General features: G+C 42.1%; 1 pseudogene; it reads left to right on the forward strand.

Moving 5' to 3' along the window:
- The first annotated feature begins 415 nt into the window (after positions 1-415).
- LOC143634285 (auxin-responsive protein SAUR36 pseudogene) lies at positions 416-1,090 on the forward strand (annotated as a pseudogene).
- Positions 1,091-8,243: the final 7,153 nt, after the last annotated feature.

The following is an 8,243-nucleotide window of genomic DNA, read 5'->3' on the forward strand; positions in this document are numbered from 1 at the left end:
CCTTCCCTGATGGCTAGTATCCGTAGCTGCGGGAACAGGCGGAGTACGTCGACCATTGGGAGGCGTTTCCTGCGAGAGCAGCTTGCGTACTGCGCGTAAGGACGTCGCGTCTCTGAGCATGGTTGGTCCTGCGGATCCAGTTGGTCTTTGCGCAGACGTCCCTCAGGAGTCTTGCGAGTTCAACTGCGCAGACGTCTCTTCGAGGTGAGTCTTGCGGGTTCAACTGCGCAGACGTCCCTGTTTAAGGTGAGTCTTGCGGGTCCAACTGCGCAGACGTCCCTGTTTAAGGTGAGTCTTGCGGGTCCAACTGGGCTTTGCTGGGACCTACCTCTTCACTTACTTTGTTTTTTATCTCTTTTCCAAATAAATCAATTCCGTGCACCCACAACCCTCCAGACCGTATACCGACCACTCGCCCCACATACCCACAAGAATCTCCAACTCCCACCATATAAACTCACACACATATCACCTCAACTCATAATCATTCAAAATTCTAAAAACAACCCATTTTAGATCATCAAAATCTCACATAACCCTTTTAATTTCATCCAAAATGATCAAGATTAGAGGCTTCAGAATCAAACACAAGCTCGTAAAGCTCGTAAGAAGGAAAATTCATCGAAAACCGAAAGATATCGATATTGGTTACGTTAAATTAGCCCGTCCCAAGATCACGGATAAGGCGATGTCAAAGCTTTGCGGGTTTGCTCGGGGTTTGAAGAAAATTGCCAAGGAAATATGTTGTAGGAAGTCGGGTTCGGGTTATATTAGGCTCGGGGAGGGAGAGAAGAATTCGGTTCCCAAAGGACACTTGGCGGTATACGTGGGGGAAAAGGAAGACCATGCGCGACGGGTATTGGTACCCGTGATCTTTTTTAATCACCCGTTGTTTGGGGATTTGTTAAGAGAAGCGGAAAAAGTATATGGGTTTAATTATGATGGCGGGATTCATGTCCCGTGCCGTATATCAGAATTTGAGCACGTGCGAACGAAAATTTGCGCGGCTGGTGGTGGTGGTGCCAGTGATGGTCGATGGAGCTGGCGGCTCACGTTGTGAGTCAAAAAGCATATAGTTAGGACCGATATTGAGTATTATAATGATTTGGTAAATCAACCTCAATAATATTACTTGAAGATTGAGAATAATATATATAATGATGTTTACAAAGGAGTTGACTAACTAGTCTATGGAAAGAATCAATTACATTTAAAACACAAATATTTTATTATTATACAAATATATATTATTATTGTCTAACACCCCCCTTTCAATCGGAAAGGTGGCGGTCCAAGACGCAACATATTGCGAAATGCTTCAAACGACGCCCGGGGAAGACTTTTAGTGAAAATGTTAGCCACCTGAAGATTGGTAGGAACAAACCGGGTGTATAGTTTTCCCGAAGTGATAAGTTTCCGTATAAAATGGTAGTCAAGATCAATGTGTTTTGCACGTTTATGCGATACCGGATTTTGAGTCATAAACAAGACACTTTTATTGTCACAAAGAAGAGTGGGCCGATCCGGTGGTAAAGCATTTAACTCCCGTAGTAACTGCGTGATCCAAACAATTTCTGCAGCTGTGTTTGCCATAGCCCGATATTCAGACTCACAACTAGATCGAGAGACAGTAGGTTGTTTCTTGGCACTCCATGACACGAGATTCCCTCCCAAGAAAATAGAATGACCGTAAGTGGAACGTCGTGTCTCTAAACATCTCGCCCAATCAGCATTAGAATATCCAACTAATGAGTTTTTAGTAGGGAGAGTAAATGAAAGACCGAAGGAGACCGTGCCCTTCACGTAACGAAGAATTCGTTTGACTGACTGAAAATGATCAATAGTGGGAGAATGCATGAAATGACACACCTGATTAACGGCATAAGATATGTTTGGACGAGTAATCGTCAAATACTGCAAAGCACCGACCAAAGAACGATATAAAGTAGGATCCGCATACGGTTCACCTGTTGTTACAAAGCTTTCATTAGGCGCCAAAGGATTGCTCATTGGTTTTGAGTCAAAAATATTTGCACGCTTTAGAATATCAGAAGCATACTTTGACTTAGTCAAAAATAACCCTGCATCTGTGTAGACCACCTCGAGACCAAGAAAATAATTCAGATCTCCAAGATCCTTAATTGCGAACTCAGCGTTGAGTCGTGAAATAAACGAGCGAATAACCATTTCATTATTACCCGTAAGGATGAGGTCGTCTACATACACCAACAAGTACATTGTGCAAGAAGCCTCACGAAAGACAAACAAAGACGTGTCAGCGCGGCTACAAACAAAACCATAAGAAATAAGGAATGCGCTTAGTCGTTGAAACCAAGCACGAGGAGCCTGTTTTAACCCATATAGAGCCTTTGAAAGCTTACACACGTGATATGGTAACTTTGAATTGACAAAGCCTGGTGGTTGTTCCATAAACACGGTTTCATTTAGATTTCCATGCAAAAATGCATTTTTGACATCAAGTTGATGTAATTTCCACTTATTAAGAACTGCTAGAGAGAGCACAATGCGAAAAGTGGATGCTTTTACGACCGGACTAAATGTATAAAAATAATCTAGTCTCGGTATTTGAGTAAAGCCTTGAGCCACAAGGCGAGCTTTGTAACGTTCAATAGATCCATCCGAATGATATTTGATACGGTAAACCCATTTAGACCCAACAACATTTGAATCGGTCGGTCGCGGAACCAAAGTCCACGTTTGATTATGGTGCAAAGCATCTAATTCATCATGCATGACGGCTAACCATTTCGGATCTTTAGCCGCAGATTTGAAACCCCGCGGTTCAATTATGGAAGACAAGGCTACATGTAGAGAGTAATGTGTAAGAGAGGCGAAGTCGGCCAGGTGTTTGGGTTTGAAAATACCCGCCTTAGATCTAGTGATCATGGGGTGAGCCGAGGTGCTTGGTAGAGAAGAGGGTGAGGATTGGTTGTCGGCTTCGGTTTGATGAATGTGAGAAACCATGGGTTGAGATGTGTTGGAAGGTGATGGAGGTTGATCATTGTGTGAGGTGATCGTGTTTATGGGATGGGTATGGTGTGGGGTTTCATGTGAAGGTTGGTCAGAATGGGTCATGGTAGAAATAATAGGTGGTTGATTGGGTTGGTTATTTGGTGAGGTGGGGATTGGTTCAGTATGGTGATTATTATTTGTGAGATCATCATTGCAAAGGTTGCATGGAGGCTGTATGGCTGTAGTAATAGGTGAGGAGGTTATAGGTTTAGTGGATGAGGAATTTATATTTGTGTGGGGTAAAGTAGGTGAAGTCAAGCCTTTGAAATCTTCCAAAAAAGTTGTAATTTCAATATCCGACAAATAATTTCCACTGGTGGCACCAGTGAACGGGAAGATCGTTTCATTGAATCTAGCATGCCTAGTGACATAGATGCGAGATGTAGTTGGATCGAGACACCGATAACCTTTGTATTGCGAGCTATACCCAATAAATACACAAGGAATACTCCTTGGTTCAAGTTTGTGCTTAGAGTAATCTCTAAGATAAGGAAAAACTTGACAACCAAATGTACGAAAATTAGCATATTGTGGGTCTTGAGTAAATAATACCCGCAATGGACATTTATTTTCCAAGATTGGAGTAGGGAACCGATTTATAATATACGTAGCGGATGAAAAGGAATCTACCCAATATGAAGCAGGAATATGAGCATTAAATAGCATGGCAAGACCGGTCTCATCAATGTGCCTATGTTTACGTTCCGCACGACGATTTTGTTGTGGTGTATACGGACACGAATAACGATGAAAAGTTCCATTGTCTTCAAAAATTTTTCTAACTGTATGATTCACAAATTCCGTACCTCCATCACTTTGAAAAACTTTTATTTTTCGTTCACATTGAGTTTGAACGAGATTAATAAAAGCGGGTAGAACCGTATAAAAACTCTTTTTGGTTTTTAGAGGATAAAACCATGTAAACCTGGAATGGTCATCAATGAAAACAATATAATAGCGATAACCATCGTTAGAAATAATAGGCGAAGGCCCCCATAAATCACAATGCACAAGATCCAAAGGTTTTAAAGACCGTTTAAACTTAACATCAAAAGATAACCGATGTCCTTTTGCAATTTCACAAGAGTTGCAAATGTTTGGTTTGGGCAAAACCGAAGTAACACATAAGGCCCCCAATTTATTCAAATTAGAAATAATATCAAAAGCAACATGTCCCAAACGAGCATGCCATAACTCAAACGACGCTTTACTTGAAATAGTAGCAACCAATGCTTGAGGATCTTCCTTTAGCACATAAAGACCATTCTCACATCTTCCTTTAGCAAGTACCCTTTTTGTTTTCCGATCCTGAATTTGAAAGAACGGTTGAGAAAAAAGTACATCAACCGGATAATCGGATGTTAACTTGCTCGCGGATAATAATTTCTTTGTAAGAGTAGGAATAACAAGCACGTCTTTCAATTTAATTGTCGGAAATAATGGATGTACCAGTATGCGTAATAGAAAGTGTTTTACCATTACCAAAAATAACATGAGTATTACCTTGATAAGGGGCAGATTGATTCAAACCGTCCAAATCAGGAGCCATATGAGCCGTTGCACCGGAATCAACATTCCAATCCGGGGTATTAGTATTAACATGGCATTGAGCATGAAACGCCCTTGCCAAAGATTCATTAGAGGTACTAGTGGTGTTGCTTTGACTTGCAAACTTTGACAACTCAGGACAAGAAGTGGCCGAATGACCATATGTTTTGCAAAGTTGACACCTTGGGGTATATTTCTCATGTGACCGGCCCCGACTGTTGTTAAAATTCACACGAGAATTTTGCCCCTTATAAGATGTAACATCCTAAAATTTTAAGGTTGAATAAAGAAAGTTATGTTTAGTGATTTCGCGTTATTGATTATTTAATATCGAGTAAGGAGCGGATCATGGACTTAGATTAATTGAGATGGGTTAAATGAGAATGGGCCTTAGGTCCATGGGCTTAAGGGATATAAATATCTCATAAACCTTAAAACATCACTCATTCCATCTTATTCTCTAACACTCCAAAACACACCCACACCACACACACCGCCGGCGGCCGAGGGAGAGGAACGAGCGTGATCCGAGAGAGAGTGAGCGATTAGTTGTGATTAAACAAGTTAAACGAGATCCAAACAAGCACAAAAAGATATGATTCTTGATCTTTGAAGTTTAAAGATCCAAGCTTTATAGTGTTTATACGACCGAAAACGGTTGGGGAGCGTAGTGGGTGATGTCGAACCATAACAAGGGTGTTAAAATCGCCAAAAATGCTTGATAGAAACCAAACAGCGGCTGAACTGGGCAACTTCGCCTTCAAAGCGATAACTTCGCCTTCAAAGTGATAACTTCGCCTTCAAAGCGATAACTTCGCCTGAGGCCAAGTTCGCCTAATTGATAACTTCGCTTACGGCCAAGTTCGCCTAATTGATAACTTCGCTTACGGCCAAGTTCGCCTAACTGGTAACTTCGCCTGAGGCCAAGTTCGCCTAATTGATAACTTCGCTTACGGCCAAGTTCGCCTAACTGGTAACTTCGCCTGAGGCCAAGTTCGCCTAATTGATAACTTCGCTTACGGCCAAGTTCGCCTAACTGATAACTTCGCCTAAAGCTAAGTTCGCCTAAGGTTTAACTTCGCTTAAAGCTAAGTTCGCCTAAGGTTTAACTTCGCTTAAAGTCAAGTTCGATTAGGAAATAAATTAAAAACCTAATGAAAAATGTGTTAAGACAGTTAATGGAAATAAAATTTTTCCATGCTGACCTGGCAGCTCGACCCCAGCCAAGGGCTCTGCCCCTTGGACCCTGCTAGGGGCTGCCGCCCCTAGACCCCACTGCCAGGGGCGCTGCCCCCGGACCCCCGTTCGTTGTGGGTCATATAAAGATAGAAATGCAATATGAGAAGTGATAGTTAATTGATACGTATACTTGTTATACAGTCAGCCGTGCACAACTGAAGAAAGGGATTACGATTAACGGTGAACGTAACCGTGTTCAGGTGAGTTTCTAGCCCCATTCCTTGTTATGTTTTCGGGGCTGTGTGCATACTCGATGTGTTGTTAATACATTTATCCTATGTGATAAGTGTATGCCATATGTGATATATGTGATATGTATGAATGATTGCTTGATGGTACGTGAACGATCTTTGGATATTGCACGTACTGTCAGGTTGTAACGCTATGTATAAGGTAAGTATGATATGTATGCTTATGTGTATGAATGTAATAAAGTTAATAAAAGAAGGAAAAGACGGTTGTATGGTTGTATGGTTACGAAAAGGGTACCGAGCCCTAATAATACTCGAGGTATGATGTATGGTTGTATGGTAACGAAGAGGGAATCGAACCCTACTAATATTCGAGAACTAGGGACCAGACCCTTATAATATCTGTGATGTTAGGGACCAGACCCTTATAATATCTGTGATGTTAGGGACCAGACCCTTATAATATCTGTGATGCTAGGGACCAGACCCTTGATCTTCTTCTACAGTTGCTTGAGACCTGCAATGGTTTTTGGGGGTGTGGAGGTGACTGCTAAGAAATCTCAAGGATCTCTTGTTTACAGACACAAAAAAGTGGTGGTGGCTCTTATTGAGCATGACCCTTTAATAAGGAGGTGGAGACCTCCTTATATAGAGAGCCTCATGGCCACCATCATGGTACCCTAATGGGCCTAGCCCAGTTAGGGTTACCTCCACAAAACCCCCTCAGGCCAATAACATTGTATTAGTCCATGTAATAAAATAAGCCAAACATAATAGATTTAGGGTCGTAAAACCGGGTTTAGTACCATACCCCTACAAGCCCCCCAAGTCCAGCGTTGCTCCTGGGCGCGCAAGCGTCTAGGTGGAGCGCTGGACTTTATGAGGTGTGTTAGGTCATGAGGCGGTTTTTTCCCTTTTCTTCGGCCTTGTCTTTATTGTCTTTGAGTTTTGGGAGGTTTTCTTCATGATGGTGACATGTTGTGGTCTTTATGATAATGATGGTGCCCTGGCATGAATAAGATATAGCACGCATCATAACAATAGTGGCGCGAGGCCTGATAAAATAATAATAATAAAGCCTGCGCGCGTGGCGGCTTACGAGCTATAATAATAATAAAGCCTGCGCGCGTGGCGACTTACGAGCTATAAGAATAATAAAAGCTTGCGCGAGTGGCGGCTTACGAGCTATAACAATAATAAAGCCTACGCGCGTGGCGGCTTACGAGCTATAATAATAATAAAGCCTGCGCGCGTGGCGACTTACGAGCTATAAGAATAATAAAAGCTTGCGAGAGTGGCGGCTTACGAGCTATAAGAATAATAAAGCCTGCGCGCGTGGCGACTTACGAGCTATAAGAATAATAAAGCTTGCGCGCGTGGCGACTTACGAGCTATAAGAATAAAAAAGCCTGCGCGCGTGGCGGCTTACGAGCTATAAAAATAATTAAAGCTTGCGCTCGAGGCGTCTTATGAGCTGTATGAATAATAAAGCTTGCGCGCGAGGCGTCTTACGAGCTATAAGAATAATAAAAGCTTGCGCGAGTGGCGGCTTACGAGCTATAAGAATAATAACAGCTTGCGCGCGAGGCGTCTTATGAGCTGTATGAATAATAAAGCTTGCGCGCGTGGCGAACTCGCGTCATATGACCGAGACAATGAGTTAACACCGGATGCACAAGCCACTAGGGCGAGTGACTAACTTGTTCATAAGCTGGTTTTTATTATAAAGTTTGAAAGAACCCATAGAAATGTCAAAATCGATCATAACGGATCATGTGACATTCAGGCACGAGTCTGTCCTTCGATACCTTCAACCAGAGCTTTTAATTTGTTGCCTAATCAGGTTAATATACTACACATATTGTATTGCAGATTAGGATTGATATGTTGGATGAGGTTAAGAAAAATTGTTGAGAAGGAAATGAGGTTAATCGGTACGTTGGATGTTGGTACGTGATTCTAAATTGTGTGAATGCTTAAGATTGTTGTTGTTGAAGACGGGCGATGTGTTTAGATGGGAGTAAAATCGGCGTGCAAATTGAACGGGACATTGAGCAGGTGAATCGGTTGTTGCTTTTTGAATTATTGAATTTGTGAAATGTCGTAAACGTTTTTGGGTTGGGATTTAAATCGAAAACTAAGTGGTTGGCCTGAGTAGAAACAACCGGAAAAACGGAAGGGAAAGGGGTGGGGCTGTTTGGTTTAGTTAGTTGACACAATTAGCCCCTAGGG

This window comes from Bidens hawaiensis, unplaced genomic scaffold (genome assembly GCF_021521415.1).
Source record: "Bidens hawaiensis isolate Kalapana, Puna unplaced genomic scaffold, B.hawaiensis_p1.1 tig00007041_1, whole genome shotgun sequence".
NCBI classification, from domain to species: Eukaryota; Viridiplantae; Streptophyta; class Magnoliopsida; order Asterales; family Asteraceae; genus Bidens; species Bidens hawaiensis.